General features: G+C 44.1%; 1 long non-coding RNA gene across 1 annotated transcript; it reads right to left on the reverse strand.

The window, feature by feature from the left end:
- Positions 1 to 3,927: 3,927 nt before the first annotated feature.
- LOC115289370 lies at positions 3,928 to 9,950 on the reverse strand. Its single transcript, XR_003907588.1, has 2 exons — positions 9,811 to 9,950; positions 3,928 to 4,496 (listed from the first exon to the last, which is right to left on the reverse strand). It is a non-coding gene; the product is annotated as an uncharacterized LOC115289370 (long non-coding RNA).
- Positions 9,951 to 21,456: the final 11,506 nt, after the last annotated feature.

Raw genomic sequence — 21,456 nt, forward strand, 5'->3', positions numbered from 1 at the left:
GCATAAATCATTATACAGTTTAGGAGGAAACAGAATCTTTGAGGCAAAGATTAAGAAAAAGATAAGCTAGGAGCTTGACCTGGAACGGAATGGAAAGAGCCTGGCCTGAACATCGGTAGGACTTAGCCCAGGCCTGGCCTCTTTATCTTGGGCTTTTCTAGCCCATTTGCCTTTCGCCAGCTCAGTGTTCTTATATCCAGATGAAAACAACATTTCTTCATCTTGCCAGCTCTTGGATGTGGTTAAAAAATACCAAGTTCACATGTAAGAAGATCGCATAAACATGCAAAAGGCTGTCAAATGTATTTCATTCATGGTACACATTTCATGGGATAGGTGTCTACTGAATAGCGCTCTGTGATGAGTGGTATGACATGTGTAACCCCTGAGCTTGGAGAGCTCACCTGTCCCATCTGTTTAGGAGGAAGAATGCTTGTCCCCTCCTTGGTCCTTATAGCTGGACAAAGAATCGAATTGACATGAAACAGATGGACAGGAGAAAATAAAAGCTAATTTTATACGTATAGGGAATCCACACAGAGACGGAAATTCCAATGGCAGTCAGGCAAGATGAGGTATGTATGTCATCCTGAATGAGAGAGGGGAGGGGAGGTCTGGGACTTCAAAGGAAAGGAATACAATTCACAGGAAGATGGAAAAGACTAAATGTTTGGCAAACGAACTCAGAAACAATGGGACACAGAGGACTTTGATCAAATGAACCCTGCCAGTTTCCTCCCTAAGCACCCTACCTAGTTCACAGTATACTGTAGTCATCCGTCAGCTCTCTTCCTGGAATGGGTCCTCTATCTAAATTCTTTTTAGGCAGTTGTGGGGGAGGGAAGAACTTTTCCTGAATCTGTTGGGTTTTGATTGGCTTTTTGACCTAAAACAGTGTTTATTATGTCTTGGCCGGTTAGCTCAGTTGGTTAGAGCGTGGTGTTAATAAAACAGTCTTTATGCCAAAGTGGCCCATCTTGGGGCAGCCTGCCCTCTGCCCCTACACCTCTGGCAGTATCACTTAATGTGGCATCAGAAACTGTGCAGTCAAATGGGGGACTAATATAATAAAACCAAGTTTTCTTCTTTGCTGGAGCACAGAGTTCAGTAAGGAAGACATTTAATAAACTGGGGGTGGGGGGTGAAATAGCAAAGGAGAGGGAAGAGGCATCAATTAAGCTAGTTGGGATTCAGATGAAGGGAGTGATTTGGAAGCTCTTTCAGAAGAAATGAGGTTTGGAAGGAGGAGAGGAGGAGTGATTATAAAATGATGTAATTAATAAGTTTCTTATTCATATAGAATGTTTTGCATACAGGCATTTTTGCAATAACTTCGTATATATGTTCCCTAAAGTCTTGTCTTCTGCAAAATTGTGGGTTAAAAGTAACAGGACTTATGGGGGAAATGGGATCAGACAAGTTCTTAAAAATCACAGCATTTTGTAACCAGAGACAGATAAAAGCAATAATAATCCAATAACACACTGGCCTGGTAAAATTTGTGTGTGGGTTTGTGGACCCAATATTGGTCTTTTGCAAGTTTAAAATCCTGGAGTTCATGCATCCCTCATTTCTAACAGTGACCCGTTTCATCAACATTAAACATATAATTCAGGTAAAGTTCTCTTTCTCATTATTTTTCTCCCCCCCCCCCCCGCCCCTTATTTCTTTGTCTTAGAAAGAGAGAGAGTCCATGAGCAGGATTCAAGGATGAGGGGGGCGGGAGGGAGGAGAGAGAGAATCTTTTTTTTTTTTTTAATGTTTATTTATTTTTGAGAGAGAGCATGAGCACAAGTGGGGAAGTGGGGAAGAGAGAGAATCCCAAGCAAACTCTACACTGTCAGCAGAGTCTGACTTGGAGCTCAAACCCATGAACCGTGAGATCATGACTTGAGCTGAAATCAAGAGTTGGATGCTCAACCAACTGAGCCACCCAGGGGCCCCTGTTTTTCTTACCAAGAGGAAATGTTTTTGTAGCTTCCCCGAATTGGCTTAAAATAAATGTGCTTTATGAAGTCACTAAACCAGCCACTGATTGCACTAAAATCACTTCTATGGGACTTTAAGCTTTTGTCATAAGATCTTCATATATTTCTAAGACTTTTTGTTCTTAATGTTGAGAAAAGTTGTTCTTGACTGAGTGGAAAAAAAAGTACTCAGACAGAAGAAACAATTCAACTTCTGGAATATCCAAACATTGTTCTCCTATTTCTTAATCAGATATGAATTAATGTGTGTTAAAGGAATAGGTGTTCTAGTTGTAAATCATTTTAGAAAGCAAAGACATTGGAAAATGGTTCATCCAAATAAGTAGTGTTGTCTTCACAGCAGGAAACTGGGCAGACAATACACTTTATGGCAAACGGTGCCCAAAACTTTTAAAAATCTTTGTTTGAAGTGTTTTCAGAGCCTGCTATGGGCTGACTTGCGTCCCGCACCCCTGCCCCCAATTTGTACTTGAAGCCCTAACCCCTGATGTGACTGTATTTGGAGACAGGGCTTTTAGGTAAATAAGATCAGGTGAGGTCATAAGAGTGGGGTGGGGCCCTGATCCAAAAGGATTAGTGTCCTTATAAGAAGAGACACCAGAGGTCTTTCTCTGCTGTGTGAGGACACAGAGAAGGTGGCTGGCCATCTACTAGGCAGGAATCCCATCAGAAACTGGCTAGGCTGTCACCCTGATCTTAAATTTTCAGCCTCAAGAAATTGTGAGAAAATAATTCTACTGTTTAAGCCACCAAGTCTCTGATACTTGGTTATGGAAGCCGGAGCTGACCCACACAGTCCTTCATACGGTGTCCTCAGCATCGCCACAATAGCAAATGTGTCTGAAGAAGGCACATTTGACTTTTAGAATCAGCCAAATGTGGCTTGAGCCAAGGCTCCTGAATAAAAATTGGTGAGTGAACAGAATATGAACATCTTCCAAAATAAGACAAAGAGGAAAATGTGGTTGTAAGGCAAAAACATTACTTTTGACTTGTGGCCATAGACTGGATTTGGGCATAATTACAGAAGTGAGCAAAGACAGCATCTTCACTCAATAATTGTGCAAACTTCCAGAGAGTTGCTTTGAAGGACAGTTACAAAATTATTTCTTTCTCCCTTGTAAAAGAACAAAGGCATATTAATATTTAATATAACAAATTCCAAAATTTCAGGACGTCATAAATAAATAGAAAAATAAAAATTTGCTGTCACACTGTCCCTAAATTTAACCACTGCGTAACTGTTGTAGATTTCATTCCTCCAGCCCCCAACTATCAACACATGCACATATGCAAACCCATATATTTGGGGCCACATGGAATATGATGATACATGTCCTGTTTTGTTTCCATTTAACATGATGTTATGAGCATTTCACAAGTAATTCAGTAGACTCAAAAACATAATTAGAAGTATAATATGCTCCCATGTGAATATCTCAATACTTTTTAAAAACTATCTGTTGGAGGACATTAGAAACTTCTGATTCTGTTTTATAGTTAAAACCTACAAATATGGACCTGTCCAAATGGCTCTGAAACTTGCATGAGGTCTTACATTTCACTTCAGTTATGGAAAGCTAAGTGTGCCAGCTCCCTTTGGTGGGCAAAATTTGTAAAGAAATGAGAATACAGTAGGACAGGGTCAAGAGTTTGAAAGTAATTGCCAGATAGACCATATTTTAGGTGGAATTACATCGCCACGTTGGACCCTTAATCCGATAATTGGCCCAAGTATTCCCAATGTACCATAAATTTAATCAGAGTGGTCTAATGTCTCCAATCAATGCTTCCAACTTTTTGTAATAAACCACTTAATGTAAAATCTATAGCTCTATGAAACCTAATTATGAAGCTTTTCCCCATTTTTAATCAGTTAATCATAAAGCTCTTCTATATTTACACTTCTGCAAAAGAAAGACAAATGATACACACCCTCGCATTTTCCAACACAGCTGAAGTTTTAGTTTTTATTGAAGGAACAACCACAGAATATAGGCCAGAGTTCACATGCAGCGCCTGTAATCAACTGAAAGAAAACAAACCAGCCAAAATGCTATTTTCTCATACATGGGATTGTTCTATTTTGATAAAACTCTTCACAAAAGTTTTTTTTTTAATGTGGTTTTTCTCATCCTAAGCAATTTTATGCTTCAATCTTTTGGCAGATCTAGAAAGGAAGGATAGAAAAAATTGAGTAGAATGCTTCCATAATCACATCCAAGTCTGGGACCAACTTCTTTGTTGTTGGCTTGAGTGACCATGGGCATGAGGGTCCAGGCCCAAGAGCGGGGTCTTTTGCCAGGCTTGTGTTTGGAAAATGGGATCAGCATCTTCGGCAGTGGAAAGCCCTTCGTGAAGGCCATGATGGTTTAGCAGATGCTCTGGTCAAGAAGCGGGGCTACCGCTTCCTTCCTCCCTGTTTCCGTTCCCAGTTCGTTGGGAAGTAGGTCATGTGGATTTTTGGGCTGAGTGTGGACCCTCCTGAGGACCTGGTGAGCACATACTCTGAAGAACAGGAACCAGAGACACGGGACACTATTGCCCTGATGTTTCCTTCTTGCCCGAGGCTCCAGGATTCATCTGTTCTTCCCGAGACTATCTTAATGGTCTCCTAACTGGCTTTCTGACTCTGGCTTTTTTTTTTTTTTTTTTTCGGTTTATTTAGTTTTGAAACAAAGAGAGACAGAGCACAAGCAGGGGAGGGGCAGAGAGAGAGAGAGGGAGGGAGACACAGAATCTGAAATAGGCTCCAGGCTCTGAACTGCCAGCACAGACCCAATGTGGGGCTCAAACCCATGGACCACAAGATCATGACCTGAGTCAAATTCGGACACTTAGCCGACTGAGCCACCCAGGTGCCCCCTGACTCTGGCTTTTTTGTCTTTAGCCATCAGTTCTGTCTTTCCAAACTTTATGTATTCAGTTCTTGATAGCCTGCAAGATTAAAATTCAATCTCTTAGTATGACATTTAAGGCCCTTTGAGATCTTGCTCTCAGCCTCTCTGGCCCCACTGCTACCAGACTCAATGCTTCAGCAATATTGAAACAGTGATAGTTACCTAAATGGGTCTTGTTGGTGAAGGTTCTACAAGTAAGGCTTTGGGCAAATTACTTTAGCTTCTCTGTGTATTGGCTCATTTCAACATGGGGACTGTGAGGATTAAATGAGATAATACACAACAGACTTAGATTAGAGCCTGGCACCTGATAAGATGCTCTACATATTCAATTGTTGTTAGTCCCTCTTCCTGGACTCTAGCATCTTCCTCTCTGATCTTTGATTCCTGCCCACCCTTAAAGATGCAGATCAAGTGTCTCTTCCTCTGATCAGTGTTTCCTTGCTCTGCTAAGTAGAGATCATTGCTTCTGCTGTCTTCTCCTAGACTTAGAACCTATCCCTCACATCATCGTCAGGCTCCTTGCAGTTTTGTTTACATATTCATCTCTGTCTTGAGACTGTAAGCTCGTTGAGGACAAGGACCATGTCTCAGTCATCTCTGCGGTCTTCTCTTAGCCCAGACCTTGGCACGATGTTGTCAAAAGTACCTGACTTCTTGGAGTGAATTAGGATTAGTTTTCTATGGCTGCCTAGTCTCTTCCCAGCCCGGCACCTGTGTGTGAGGGTGGGTGCTGAGGTCAGCTGGATTTCAGGCACGGCCATGTGAGGTGGTCTCTGCATGTCTGGCCACACAAAGACATTGCGAATGCGCAGCTGACCTCCCCATCCCCAGAAAGCCCTTCTCAGCGAATCTCCATATGCTGGCTTCAGCCTAAGAGCCACACTGCAGCATGCAAGGGGGAACAGATTCTGAGCTTGTACCTTTGACCTGACAGATGCCTGATTTACTGTCTCCAATACACGCAAGTTGATCCTGCACCAGTAGGAATATTTTCACTGAACTTTGAAATGAAGCTATAAGACAGACCTGGATGTAGAGGTGGGGAGGAACATTTGTTTTGTTTTCAAATGTTGCACTTTCTTCATCTTATTGCCTAACAAAGTTGTCCATGCAGCAGTACCGGCCCTCCATAAATCTCCTAAATAGCTCTAATTTAGAATCTGATATAATTCCAAAATGTCCATAAAGATGATTAGAATATAGCACGGGAATACCTTGCCACAGAGAAATCTATTTAAAATCAGCTCAAAGCTGATTTTGAAAAATTGCAAGAAGGGGAAATATGCAAAGTAGGGAAAATGTGCGATCAGAAAAAAAATGTGTGAGAGGCTCTCACTCCGCGAGGGAGCTGTAATCAGATTCCTCGGCTCTGTTGAAAGGACGGTATTGGCACTTCAAAGTTTTTAAAAATGTTATTGAATTCTGAGACTTAAGGACAAGGTGCCAAGTCGATAATACAGATTATTTGAGGGTCAGAAAAATGAAAATATTTAATATTAGGAGCCTCGCAGAAGTACCTCCATGGTGCTTTAAAGTTATTAAGATGGTATTAAGACACATTTATTTAATGACCTGGAAAATACTAAAGAAATCCTAGTAAGCCAAACGTGAAGGCGGTTACAAACTGTGCACCCAGAACAATCTCAGGTGTGGAGGGCGCACAGTCAGGGACGGACAAGTGGACAAGCTTATCAAATTAAATTTATTATTAATTTTGGCAAAATCATGTTTGACACTCAGAACTGACGACTTGCCAGGGAGCTATGTGCTCTTCTGGAATACTCCTTCTTTGAGGGGCACCAGAGGTCTGCGGGGGAGTATCGACTCAGAAATGAGCGTCAGGTAGTCCAGCCCTGGGGGAGGCGTGTATCTGCAGCATTGTGGATAAAGGGTTGTTGGGTCTTGGGGCCAGATCTGGGAAAACTTGAGTTTCCTGTATCCTGTGGGTGTCTATTTCAGCTCTATCCCAACTTGCCACGTCCCCTATGAGAGCCTTAAGGTTTGGGTCAGCTAGTGAAAACATGGAAGAGAAAGTGGGCATGCAGGAAGAAGTTCAGGAGGGGCAGGAGTGCAGGGCAAGATAGAGCCAACAGACCAACAGAGAGCCAACTGAGAGGCAGGTGGACTTGGGAGCTGATGAAAATGCATAGTGGCTCCATTCGGCCCAGATGGAAGGTAGAGTGAAGGATGGATAGCACTCTCTGAAGATCACTCTGAGATTTCTTGCTTGGAAGTAGATTGTTTTTCTGCCTTCCACTTCTTCCTCCTCTTTCTTCTTCTAGAAAATGAGATGGACTTTTTGCTAGTATGAATTGGAGGAAGGTACCTAGATTTGAGGAGGCTGATGGTGATACTGACATGTGAGACTATACTGAAAAGAAAAGATAGATTTGTATACTATCTGTGCCCATCTCCCTGGGCTTCCAAAGCTCCAGGCTAGGGTCCTTATGTTGCTAGGGAGGGATACCAAAGGGGAAAATAATTTCACCCCACTCATCAGAATACTTGCTGCATCTCAGCCAACCCTTGTCCTTGGCTCAGAAGAATTGGGCAAAAAATACTTTATAGCCTACAGAGTTGGATGACCAGTGAGAATATGCTAAGGATCCTGGTAGATCAGATGATCCAGGCAGGCGCTTAAAGGTGCCTGTGGTCTTTGAGAGTCGTGGGGAATGTGGGGAAGTGACTGAGCAGATAATTTCAGAGCCCCTGTTACAGTTTAGGCCCTATTCTAGACAATGAGAATGGCGTAGTGAGTAGTGGTGATACAGTTTGTGCTATAAGGAATTGGTCTAATGAAATATCACTTTGTGGAAGATGATGGGAGGAAAAAGATCATGATGTTCCTTAAGTCGCATTGCTTATAGTTGAACATGGGAGACAGGATAGTATATAAGGGAAAGAACACGAACCCTGGCATCAGATAGGTCAAGGTGTGTTTATGGGTCCTGACCTCAAAAGCAATGTAATCTTGAGCAAGTTATTTAATCTCTTTGGGCCTTGTTTCCCATTTTAAAATGGATTATTGAAAAATGTCAAAAATAAACTTCTCTAGATAATGCTAAGTAATTTTTCAAATGTGTGGCTTTCTATTACTTCATATAGTCAGCAACACTTGGTAAGGCCAGACCTCTAGGTTACCTGCCAGAAGCAAAGGTAAGCCTTTGGAGGATGATAATCTCAAAGAGACCCTCAAATTCCTCCACAATTTTAAATATATATTCTCAATATGAAACAAATGGATAATATGACATTCAGATAACAAGGGTTGAGCCAAACCTGCAGAGAAACAAGAGACAGAATCAAATAGATCTATGGTGGTCCCAGCTAGTGTAGGTGTTATGAACTTCAGAATAACTATGCTTAGTATACTTCAAGGAAGATGGAGGAGAGAATTTAAAATTATGCTTTTTTATTTTAAATTTTTATTCATTTATTCTGAGAAAGAGAGAGAACGAGAGAGCGAGAGCAAAAGTGAGCAGGGCAAGGGCAGAAGGAGAGGGGGAGAGAGAGAGAATCCCAAGCAGGCTCTCACAGAGCCCAATGTGGGGCTTGATCTCACAGCTGTGAGACCATGACCTGAGCTGAAACCAAGAACCAGACACTTAACTGCCTGAGCCACCCAGCTGCCCCTAAAAGTATTTAAAAAATAACCACAAGCAAATTGTAGAATTGAAAAATACAACTGAAAGAGCAATGTGTTGCACCCTTAAGAATGATTAAAATGGTTAACTTTATGTTATGTATATTTTTACCATGAAAAGGAGAGAGCAGTGGATGGGTTTAACATAAAAGTAGACATTGCTTAAGAGATTATTGATAAGGTACAAGAAAGCTTGGAAGAAAATATTCAGACTGAAACACTGAAGGGAATGAAAAGATAGAAGAGGGTAGAAATTATGTAGGGTGTGGTGGGAAGGTCTAATATAACGGAAGCTGGAATCCAGAAAGAGAGGAGAGAGAATATGGTAAAAGCCAGTATAAAGAAGTAGTGGCCAAGAATTTTCCAAAATTGATGAAAGATAATACTACCAGTTCAGGAAGGGCTGTGAATCTCAAAGGATGAATAAAAAACCTACACCTTTGTGTGTCAGACACAAACTAGGGAAACCAAAGACCAAGATAATCTTAAAAATAGCCGGGGTGGGGGGAGGGGGAGAAAGACATCACTTGTACCTTCTTGGCAGAAACAATGAAGCCACAAGACGGTGGAATGACAACTTAAAATAATGAAAGGAAACAATTGCCAACGTGGAATTCTATCTTCTATTAAATATCTTTTGGAAATGAAGACAAAGTAAAGATTTTTTAATGAATGAAAACGAAGATAATTTGTCACCGGTAGGAAGACAGTAGAAGATTCTAAAAATGGTTCTCCAGACAGAGTCTCAAAGTGGGTTCTCAGAAGTAAAATGATCCCAGATGAAAGCATACACATGCACACAAGAATCAGGAAAAGACAGAAGGAAATATATGTGAGCAAATTAACATGAACATTGATTGTCTAACACAAAACATGTTAATGGTGTGTGGCCATCAGAAGGCTGTACCCGCAGGGCACCTGCGTGGGTCAGTCAGTTAAGCCTCCAGCTTCGGTCAGGTCATGATCTCACAGTTCGTGGGTTCGAGCCCCGCATCAGGCTCTGTGCTGACAGCTAGCTCAGAGCCTGGAGCCTGTTTCAGATTCTGTATCTCCCTCTCTCTCTGTCTCTCAAAAATAAATAAAAAACATAAAAAAACAAAAAAGAAGGCTGTACCCACTGCTGAACGCCATGTTGGCAAGGCCAAGAACTGCTTCTCTTGGACTCCTGTCTCGAGCCTCCCTGTGAGCATGATTTCTCTAGCTGGAGTTACCGCCTGTCCACTCAGAGATGTTCGTGCCCACTGAAATTGGAGAGGAAGCCAGGGGGCAAACGTACCTGTCCCAGCCAGGCTGCCTCTCATGATTCTACTGCTGATGTTACTTTCTGCCTATATGGCCGCCGTACATCCTGGTGACTTTCCGTCTCCCAGACCTTTGGCTTCTCTCAGATCTCTAGTTATGCTGCAAATTAGTCTCTGGCTGTCTGGTCTCAGCCTCTGACACCACTTCCCTTTCTCTTCCTCTTCCTCTTGGAGGTGACCGACAAAGCCCTGAGGTTACACAATTCTGGGGGGTATTGCAACAGAATTCTTGTGAAAGGCATTGTTGGCAGGTCTTTACGTATAGTAAAGTGTTAATGGTGCGCTCTGGACTTGGGCAACTCTGCGCTGTCACAGCTGTTGCACTTGAAAGCAGGAAGTTGGGGAAGCCTGGAATGCAAGTCCGTTGAGAATTTTTTCTTGTCCTACATTTTTAGTTTGGTCTATTGTTTTGATGTGGCCACCATCTCCTCCCTTCTTCTTGTAATAGCTCGCCCTCTAGTCTTTTTGAGTCTGCTCATCAAAGAACCCGTTCTTCTGGCCAGAGTGGCAGGCAACTGACTTCCTCAGTCACTCAGAGTTCCCACTGGAGATGGCCGTGTGGGACAGGCCAATCAGAGCCCTTCTTTGGGATTCTCTATGCACACACTGGCAGAAAGATCTTCTCTTTTTGCTATGGCTTTGCTAATCCGGGGCTTTGAGCCTATGGCTGAACCCCGCACTTGTATACACCATAAGGCCAAGTGCTGGGAAGAGAGAGACGCAGATAGAGACAGGGACAGAGAAGCAGAAGAGACAGAGAGGTTCAGAGAGAGAGAGAGAGAGAGAGAGAGAGAGAGAGAGAGAGAGAATAGAACTATATTATTATATAGAATGATTTTATTATAAATAAGCCCTTTACATGCCCAGTTTTGCTTCAGATAGTTTTTCTTGAATTTCTGTCTCTTGCAGAACACCCCAGAAAGCAATAACATCTTGGTACCTTAGGCGTTCCTTACACAAGGGCTCCGACAGTAACCATGACACGCACATTACTTCCTAAGCCCATGAAGTGTGGGGCTGCGGAGCTGGGGCATTGTCTCTGGCAAGTGATTTTAGATCAAGTTAAAGTAACATATGTGAGACAGCAGCCAGCACGCACGCCCAGCCCGCCCCTGCTGACAGCACCGGCAGGAGGGAACCTCTGCGGGTGGACTGGGAGCGTTCCAACCAATCTGGGCTGCCATCTCCCCCCGACCCTCCCCAGGCATAAAGAGCAGCATCCTTGTTACCCCGGGACCTGCCAAACATTTTCTGAGAGGACAAGGCAAGACAAAACGTCATTCGTTTTTGTTGTCGGCTAGAATGAATGGAGGACTGGGTGTTCCCACGCTGCGGAGGGTATCCAGGCTGATGTGCCGGTTGCCATGGTGCCTGAGTGTACTCTGCCGTTGTTGAAATCTTTGCACCTGTACCTGTAAATACCACTGAAGGGAAGCTTCTTCTCGTGATTGAGGTAGTTAGTCAGGCATGAGCAGCACAGGGGAGCATTCTGCTGACCTGAAATGTGACGTCTCTGCGGGTCAAATAGAGCCGTTGACTGAGGTACTGCTGCAGATAGTTCAATGTCATTTAAAAGCATTTCCTGAGAGGCAGTGGGCGTCAGATCCCTGCGGGAGTGCAGGGAGTGTAGAGATCTTGCCTTGTGGACAGGGAGGCCAGACAGCAGCAGCTGAAGGGTTGGCATGGAAATAGAGTGAATCATAAAGAGCACAGCTTTGCCGGTGTTTGAAAGCCTCCAGTGGAGAGAGAAAATGACTTGCAGAAATTTCAGTGTTTGTTGCTGCTGCATTTGGGCAGGGTGGCGGTCAGACAGTACCCATCTGGGTCTCCTCCTTCCTAGTCACCCTGGTCCAGGACCCAATTACCAACTTTTCCTGGATATTGCTGTTGACCCCGGAGTCAAGTGTCTTCTTCTCTGAACTACTCTCCATCTAGAGGGGAGGCGTCATTCCTCAGCTTGGCCAGGAGGCTCCCCTGCTATGGAAACGTCAATGGGTTCCTTCTGCCTTCAGCACAGTGTCCAAGGTTCTCCATGACTGTATGTGACTTCACTTTGCAGCTTGGTCTCCTACTCGACTTTATGTGCTGAGGTTTGGCCGAGTGGAACCAGGCACTTACCTGTGACATCCTCCCCATATCCTTGAGAGCTGGATTCCCCAAGACACAAATGACTGGCAGTTCTTTCCTGGGTCCTTCCATTTTCCCCTGAGCAAACAGCAATATCTCCCTTTCCCAGTTCCCCTTTTGCAAGGTGCTTGTCAGTTATCTGAAATTATAACCATTTTATAATTCATTGTGAGCATCTTAAAGGCAAGACCCCGCTTATTGGTCTTTGTATCATGCATACGTTTCAACATAGTTTCTAATGTTAGGTGCTCAATCATTGTGATGAGTAAGTGAATAAATGGATGAATGCATAGATAAGTATGAATTGCTCTAGGAAGATGTTTCAAACCGTGCCGGAGTCCAGGACTCCCTGCAGGAAGGATGATGTTGGCAAAAGGGAGTGAGTGAGCCTCCACTTCTTTGTGCTCACCAGGCAGGCATCTCTGCACTGACAGGAGAATCGCCTTTATTAATTGAAAAAATGTATGGTGTACAAAACAGAAGTGGCAGTTGCCTTAGACAATGATTTCTGATGACAAATTCTTTGATATGTAAAAATTTCCCAGCACATAGATTGGTAGAAGATTCATGCATAATCTTTATCAATAGTGATTGAAGTAGGTGACTAGATGCTTATCACATGGGGAAGGAAGGGATCTTTAGCATTTAAATATGAGGCAATGTTTTTAGCATAGTAAAGGCAAAAGTTAGGTCTTTTGTGAGCAGGGGTTAATAGCCTGTTTTCCAGGGAAAGAAAAACAGGTTTTCTCAGGAAATGTAATATTTGCTCCTATAATCACAAAAGAAGAAACTCCTATAATAAGTTTTTTCATAAGGTACAATTCAGATATTTTTAGCATAAGAAGGCAAGTCACTCCTGATATCAGTCAGTCAGACGCCTTGGGGGTCGGTGCTCAAGCAGGAATTGAGTGGGGGTTGAGTGGTTGTAGACTCTGGCCACCATCTGACCCATCTGACAGTGGGAGGCCTTGCAAACCTGCCTGACTTCAGAAGTGGCTTCCAGCAAAACTGTGTCTAGCCATGACTCTCAGACAAATATAAAATGTACATGTCAAAGGTTTTGTTCAACTCATGAATTAAGAAGGAAACCAAAGGGATGTCCCAATTGGTTCAAAGAAGAATTCTAACGATTCCATGCACACAGACAAAATAATGCAAAATGAATTTACAAACAGATGCAGAACTGGCTTGTGGAGGGTGATGGGAACTAGCACTTTCTGTGGACAAGAAATATTTGTGAAATCTTTGACAACCAAGAGTGTTGTAGAATAGTTCAAAAACAATGAAAAGTGCTCAGACCCCATAGAATCAGATAACCCAGGGTATACTTAGACAGCAGGGAATTTTCTTTTGAAGATATACAGCAATTTCTTTGGTCTGCTGGAAAGTTCTCACTTTTTTTTTTTCTATAACGCATTTTATGGGAAAAGGGCTCCAAATGTATCTTCCAAAAGTGAGGTAGTGACAATGTCCTGGTAACCAATGGACCACCTCATCCCCTTTCTGGCTTTCTTATTCTTGAATACTTTTCGTTTCTTTTCCTTAGATTGCCATTTGTTAAGAGAGTGGATCATAATAATAGTAATACAAATAATAATACTATTCAAAGTGACATATTTGACCTTCACAACAACCCTATGAAGGAGGTGCTCATAGTCTCTCCACCTTGAGATGAAGACCCCGAATCTCAGAGTGACAAAATAACTTCTCTGAAGTCTACACAGCCAAGGAGGGAGGGAGCTGGAATTGAAAACCATAGTATTTGAGTCCAAAGTCCTTATTCATATGCAGTTTGTTGGTAAGACAGTCCAAGTACTGAGGGAGAGGATGAAAACTCATTAATGTGAGGGGCAGGCCTGGGCTATTTCTTAAGTAAATCTTGTATGTGCTCCAGTTTGGATGTGTACTCTTTAATTATTTCAAAAATGCTAGACAAATCATTCTGGTTTTAAGACACATCTGGAGACGCACCTGGGTGGCTCAATTGGTTAATCATCTGACTCTTGATTTGGGTTCAGGTCATGATCTCACAGTTCATGAGCTCGAGCCCCATGCAGCTCAGAGCCTACTTGGGATTTTGTCTCTCCCTCTCTCTCTGCCTCTCCCTGGTGCACACTTTCTCTCTTCTCTCTCTCTAAATAAATAAATAAACATTAAAAAAAATTCTCTCTCTCTCTCTCTCTCTCTCTCTCTCCCTTCCTCTACCCCTCTCCCCTGCTTGCACACAGTCTCTCTTGGGAAGGAGGCAAATTATGAGAGACTCTTGAATACTGAAAACAAACTGAGGGCTAAAGGGGGAGGGGGAAAGGGGAAAGGGGGTGATGGGCACGGAGGAGGGCACTTGTGGGGAAGAGCAGTGGGTGTTGTATGGAAACCAACTTGACAATAAACTATAAATAAAAAAAAGAAATAAGTAACAAACAAACACCTCCCCCCCCAAAAAACCAAACACCTCTGGACGAAGGTTTTCCCCAATCAAAGTATGTTTAACATAAGCACCTTGAACTGCAGAATCACCACACTCTACACTGTGGTTCCTACAGGATTTTCCATGTTACTCCCTGTCCCTGCCGGTGACAGTTGCATGGTGGAGTTAGTACAAAATGAGGGTCCAAGTAGGTCATTCTCATACAGTTAAATGAGCTCATTTGTTAACTTATTCAACTATCAAATGTATTTGGAATACTTGCTATGTGACCCTTCTAATTAGAATTGTAAATGCTGCATTTATTTGCACTAAACCCATAGGGTTTTTAAATTTTATTATTATTTTTATTTTATTGTTTATTTTTCAAAGAGAGACAGAGATAGAGTGCAAGTGGGGGAGGGACAGAGAGAGAGGGAGACACAGAATCTGAAGGAGGCACCATGCTCTGAGCTGTCAGCACAGAACCCAACGTGGGGCTTGAACCCATGAACCACAAGATCATGACCTGAGCCGAAGCCGGACACTTAACCAACCAAGCCACCCAGGCGTCCCCCTCTTAGTTTCTGACAGCAAGTGCTTTGAAATTGTAATTTGATGAGGATATGGGGAAGAAAGGACCTTGACATGGTTCTAGGTGACATTTCGATAGTGTCTGACAGTGTCAGGATTCAGCAGCGCAAGTCTGCAGGTAAGTGAGGAAACCTGATAGGATCCACCTGAGCAGCAAGCACCCAGCCCCCCCCCCCCCCAATACGTACCAAGGTGCAGCCTGGACCTTTCTGTCTTGCTCTGCCTCCCATAGCTTTGGCAGCGAAGTGTAAAGCTTGGAGGAGACTCAGGGAACAGAGCCGCACACTTAATCAAAATCTTGCTTAATCTTAATCAAAATGTTAAGGCATAAAATCAAACTAAGAGAAATCAGCTTATTCATGAATGAAGAGAGGTTTCTGGGGCTGCCTTCAGATCTACGAAAAGTAATTATGAAAAAAGGCCAGGGACCAACTTTTCTGAGTGCACATGGAATATGTGAAAAAAATGGGTGAAGACATGAAAATTGCTGAATTGTGAGTGCTGAGAAATATTGGGATTGATCCAGAAAGGAGTTGAGCGATGTCATGTGACGGGCTCTGCCTGAGGGTCAGAGGGCTGCTGAAATTATTCCTCAGTTTTTAGGGAGAGACAAATTCTGTGAATCTTGCCTGGAATCTTCTCTTGAGATTACAGTTTGCTGTAGGCAAATGCGGACCTGACATCAACGTGAGAAGATATTAGCGAGGCTTATCTTTTTTAAAAATATTTTTAATGTTTTTATTTATTTTTGAGAGAGAGATAGACAGCGTGCGAGCAAGGGAGGGGCAGAGAGAGAGGGAGACACAGAATCCAAAGCAGGCTCCAGGCTCTGAGCTGTCAGCAAAGAGCCCGACGTGGGGCTCAAACCCACGAACCATAGGATCATGACCTGAGTCGAAGTGGGATGCTTAACTGGCTGGGCCACTCAGGCGCCCGTAGCTAGGCTTCTCTTTGATTTTCCTCCAGCTGCTGCTGTCTCCAAAATCCATCTGAAGATACACTTCTAATATCTGTTTAGTCTTTAGTTTGTATGAAGACACCGGTCAGAGCCCTGATCCATAGAAGCAGTCAGGTTTTCATCTGTGTCTGCCCTTCATTACTATGCCTTCCCTTTACAGCACATCACTCAGCTCTTCTGGGCCTCAGTTTCTTCTTTGTAACATGGAAAGATTATCCCTTCCCTCGAGGGCTTTTTTTTGTTAAGAAGAAATCTGCCAGTGAGTGTAGAGAATGTTGGCGCTCCCCACACATTGTAATAAATCAATAAAGAAACCTTGCCAAGTAGTACTGTTTGCTTTACATATAATAACAATTAGAACACAGTATATCAAAAGTAATAGTGCTCCTTAAGGGATCAAGCTATACTTTATATCATATTAAATCTTATCCCATTAACAATATAGACTTATATACACAGCTTCTGCCCTAAGGGCTCTTTTCCCATAGAGAGGCAGTAGTACAGAAATTCACGTACACACACATATGCGCAAGCACACACACCCACGACATGTTCTCATCAGACTCCTGCATGAAGGCCTTCTTATGGCAGGCAATCACTAATTTATTTTGGTGGTTAAGGACGGGCTCACTGACTTCCCCTCTCGCCATCACAGACTTTCCGCCACTACAGCAAGGGTAGAAGAAATCACAAAGGACCTGGGGAAGGGGACCAATGTTTTAAAAGCCAGTAAAAAAAGGGGGCACCAGCGTGACCCAGTTGGTTGAGCTTCTGACTTCAGCGCAGGTCATGATCTCGTGGTTCATGAGTTCGAGCCTTGTGTCGGGCTCTGTGCTGACAGCTCAGAGCCTGGAGCCTGTCTTCGGATTCTGTGTCTCCCTCTCTTTGTGCCCCTGCCCTGGTCACCCTATGTCTCTCTCTCTCTTGAAAATAAATAAAAACATAAAAAAAAAAAAAAGCCAGGCAAAGGGGAGGGTGAAATGAGGGAAGGAAACGCAGAGCCTCATCATCCTTTGCTCCCTTCCTGACTATCTCTTCTGTGTCTGCCTCTGAAGGTGGGGCGGCCAGGGGAACAAAATGGCAGCATACAAAGGGCACCATGCCGTGCATCCCGTTTCCAAGTGAGCAGTGGGAAGGAGAAAATGGGCATCTGGCAAACCTCCTCTCGTTGCATGGTGTGAAGATGTGAGGAGCAGGGGCAAGAGAGGAAGGGGGAGGGGGAGGGAATGGGGAGGGGGAGGGGGGAGGGGAAGGAACGGGCCTGAGCCCAGATTTGCTCTGCTGCTTAGGCTGCCCACTGGAGGCGGGGAGAAAGGTGTGGGAGAAACGTGCGGGCCTTGGAGAAAATGTGAATTTCTGGCCTGAGTAAACCTAATGTAATTTTGGATTTCTAATGGGGCTCGCCTAACAGGAACCACACTCCCTGGCTATCAGATTTCTAGAAGAACTTAAGTAGAATGAATGGCACAGCCTGAGGCCTGGGCGGTGGATTAAGTGATGCCTTTGGAACTTGTTTGTAGAGAGGTCTCAGCCCCTTAGGGTGTGCATGTGAACCCTCCCTTCTCAGCTGGATTTTTGCCAACAAACTTCAGCCCAAAGATAGGATTGTATTGGGTAAGGAGTCTGTGATAACATGTTAGCTGGCTTCCATAACTCCCTGTTCTCAACCGTTACTAGAACAGCCTAATTCTGGGATTTCAGACATGGTCTTGTTCACTTTATGACACCCACCCTCGAAATTGCCTTGCCCCCTTCCTCTTAGTAGTAGGGGTTAATTTGTCCATGGCACTAACAGGACAGCCCTGGCTGCAACGGGAGCTTTTGAATTCCTCCCATTCTGGGGGGTTCGGGGCTGGGGCTTGAGTGGTGGTAGTTTTTCCTAACCCCCAGGTGATTGCAGTGCACAGAGTAGGCTGACACTGGACAGCAAGACAGCCGTTTGCGTGGGCATGGGGCAGGGGCCGAGGTTGTGTGGGTCCACCCAACTTCCCCTTAGCTCCCCAGGGCATGGGCCGGAAGGTGGAGGAGAGGGAGGGTGGTCCTTATTTAACCGGAAGAGGCGTGGCCGTCTTCTTGGTTGGTTGCCGCCATTTTCCCTGCTCGTGGTGCCTGCTCCTCTGTCTGACGGGCATCCGTATGCTGGCTGTGTCCTGAGGCACAGGGGTGGACAGGCTCTGGGGGGCTGGGCAAGATGGTGGAAGCCTTCTAGAGTGCCTGCCAGACGGAAGGGAAACTCATAAAAACCTATTCCCAACACGCAGAAGGTGCGGGTGCAGGAGTTACCCCAGTAACTGTTCCCTCCATATGCCCCCTATCTGCCCCGCCAGCTCCCTCTGATTGTCATTTCTCGTGTTTAGGTGTCAGACTGGCCCCTGTGCTGGCTAACCATTATATGTACTAGAGTTCATCCAGAGAAATGGAACCAATAGAATGTGTAGAAAATTATATATTATGTATGTTATCTAATATAGAAATTACATAATTATATATTTAAATATTTAGTTATATATTTAAGTATATATAATTATTTTTTTTTATATAGAGAGAGGGAGTGAGAAAGAGATTAGAAGAGAGAGCTTTGTTTTGAGGAGTTGGTTTATGTGATTGTGGAGGCTGGCAAGTCTGAAATGTGTAAGGCAGACCAGCAGGTTGGAGAGCCAGGACAGAAGTGATGTTGTAGTCTTGAGTCTGAAGGCCGCCTAGGGGCAGAATTCCTTCCCGTCCAGGAATCCTCAGTCTGTTTTCTTAATGCCTTCAACTGATTAGATATGGAGGATAAGCTGCTTTATTCAGGTCAATTGATTTAAATGTTAATTACATCTAAACGTTCCCAGTAGTATCCGTGGTACTTGTCTAAACAACTGGATACCACAGTCTTGCCATGTTGACACACAACTGTCACCAAATCCAACTGGGAAATGAAATACATAACCCTTGGTTCTCCACACGAAAGAGGGGCACCTGCTGCCTTCCTCTCTGCCTTCTCTCCTTGCCTCCTGGGGAAGGTCGGGCAGGGGGAGAAGCTGGGTATGAACTGGTGCTTCTCCTTTGGCTGGGGGTTAGTCACTGCTGAGATTTACTGCCATCTTGCTTAGCATATGGGATACTTGGTCCTTTTTGTCCTCAGCTGTGGGCCCTTATCATAGCTTTAGGATAACAGGAAAAGCCCTACCCAGTGTCTTGATATATTCTGAATGTTGCCTGTGATAACATAATCCGGGTGCCTGGTTTATTGTTTCTTATGCATGTCTAGAACTCCTTTAAATGCTTTGTGATAAAGAGGTTCTAGAGTTTGTGGGGCCTGGTGCTTATGGAAAAATATAGAACTACAAACACAAATATAGGTCTGAGACTAAAGAAGGAAGTATACCAGAAGGAGCTTTGGAGTTTAAGCTTCATTATTGCATGGACTGAGTTGTGTCCCCTCAAAATTCATGTGGGAGCCCTAAACCCCAGTGTGATTGTATTTAGAGATGGGGCCTTTAGGAGGTAATTAAGGTTACGTGAGATCATAAGGCAGGTTCCTAATCCAATAGGACTGTTGACCTTATAAGGAGAGTAAGATTTCTTTCTCTCTGCCCACCTCCCGCCCCCATACCTCCCACCAGCCATGGATGGGGCCACGCACCAGTAACCACATTGACCAGCACCTTGATCTTGGATTTCCCAGCACCTTGATCTTGGACTTCCCAGTCTCCAAAGCTGGGAGAAATAAATTTCTGTTGTTTAAGACACCCAATTTGTGGTATTTTAAAAAAGTTATTATTTTAGAGAAAGAGGGCACACAAGCAGGGGAGAGGGTAGAGGGTGGGGGGACAGAGAGAGAGAGAGAGAGAGAGAGAGAGAGAGAGACAGAATCTTCCTGGTTAGCATGGAGCCTGAGGTGGGACTCAATCCCATGACCCTGGGATCATGACCTGAGCCAAAATCAAAAGTCAGACGCTCAACTGCCCCAAGTCTGTGGTATTTTATTGCAACCAAAGCTAAGACAGTTACCTTGATGGGAAATCTGCCTTTGTTGAGATAAGATGGGGAATATTGCACAAAAACATACATATGTGTACACACACACATATATATGTATTTTTATGTGTGTGTATACTCACACATATATATGTGAGTATACACACACATAAAAATATACACATATTTTAGACATACATACATACACATAGGTACAGCATATATATTTATGACTTTCATTTCCAGGATAAATGAGGCATTTTCTACCTTCTTGGAGAAACATTTTCCACTACTTCCTAATCCCTGCACTGCCATCTCATTTAACTCCTGTACCCGAGTTGGCAGATGTTAACACATCCTTACTAGAGACAAGTGTTTTGGAACAATTCATACATCCTCCATATGGTAATGGAAAGTTTTAATCGCTTGGAGTGAGCTCTTTGATCAGTGTTTGCCCATTTCCTTTCAGAGGAATAGAAGAATATTTGTTAGGCTCCTAATGCACGGGAAAATGCAAAGCCCACATTTAATATCCATTGGGCACGATTTATATTTTAAATATCATAATTGTAGCCTTTCCAAGTCATTATTTTTTAATGCAGTTAAATACAATTCATTAGCGCGGCGCTGAAAACAGCAGCAGCACTTGCGTCCCTGTGGCTGCGGTGTAATCGGCAGGTTGGCAGCCCACGGAGAGGGCTGTGGCGCGGCTCGGGAGGACACTGGCCCGTGACGCTTCGTGCCATTTGCAGGGCCACCACCAGCGGCTCTGTGTAAACTGGGGCTGCGTGCCTGCTTGACATTTGTCCCTAATCAGCTCCCCCCCACCCCCCAGTATTAACCGTCGAGGGGCACCCATGGGCCGTGGTGGCATTCCTGACATCTCTTGGTGCTTCCTTACTTTTGTTCACGGGATTCTGATTGTCCACAGAGAAAAGAGCATAGCGACTTTTCCGGAAAATAAATTGCTAAGAGCCAATCATTCTGTCCCATTTCAATGTCGCCCCTTCACCTTGGTGAATAAAGATGTGGAATGAGAGTTTTGAGAGCAGGGGACAGGACAGGGCGAAGGGACAGACGCGCCTATTTTTCCAGCACCGTCTCCACTTTCCCCTTTTCCCTGAACCCCAGACTTAGTCTCCCTGCCTTTCTCCTTTTTTAAAATAGTTTTTTAAAGTTTATTTATTTATTTTGAGAGAGACAGAGACAGTCCAAGATGGGGTGGGGCAGAGAGACAGAGAGAGAGAGACAGAGAGAGAGAGAGACAGAGAATCCCAAGCAGGCTCCGCACTGTCAGCTTGGAGCCTGATGTGGGGCTCGAACTCAAGAAACCATGAGATCATGATCTGAGTGGAAACCAAGAGTCAGACGCTCCAAGGACTGATCCTCCCCAGCGCCCCTCCTTTCTCCTCTTTTGATTTGCTCCCCCTGTGCGGCGCTTCCTGTCTTACATCAGTTTTCTTGTCCTTCCGTTTCTACCCCCATCCTCTCTTTGTCGCTGTGGATCCCTCAGTATCTTTTTCCTTCACACCCGAGTCCCATTGTGCACCCTTCGTGGCCCTGTCCTTGTGCACC

This window comes from Suricata suricatta, chromosome 4 (genome assembly GCF_006229205.1).
Source record: "Suricata suricatta isolate VVHF042 chromosome 4, meerkat_22Aug2017_6uvM2_HiC, whole genome shotgun sequence".
Taxonomy (NCBI): Eukaryota; Metazoa; Chordata; class Mammalia; order Carnivora; family Herpestidae; genus Suricata; species Suricata suricatta.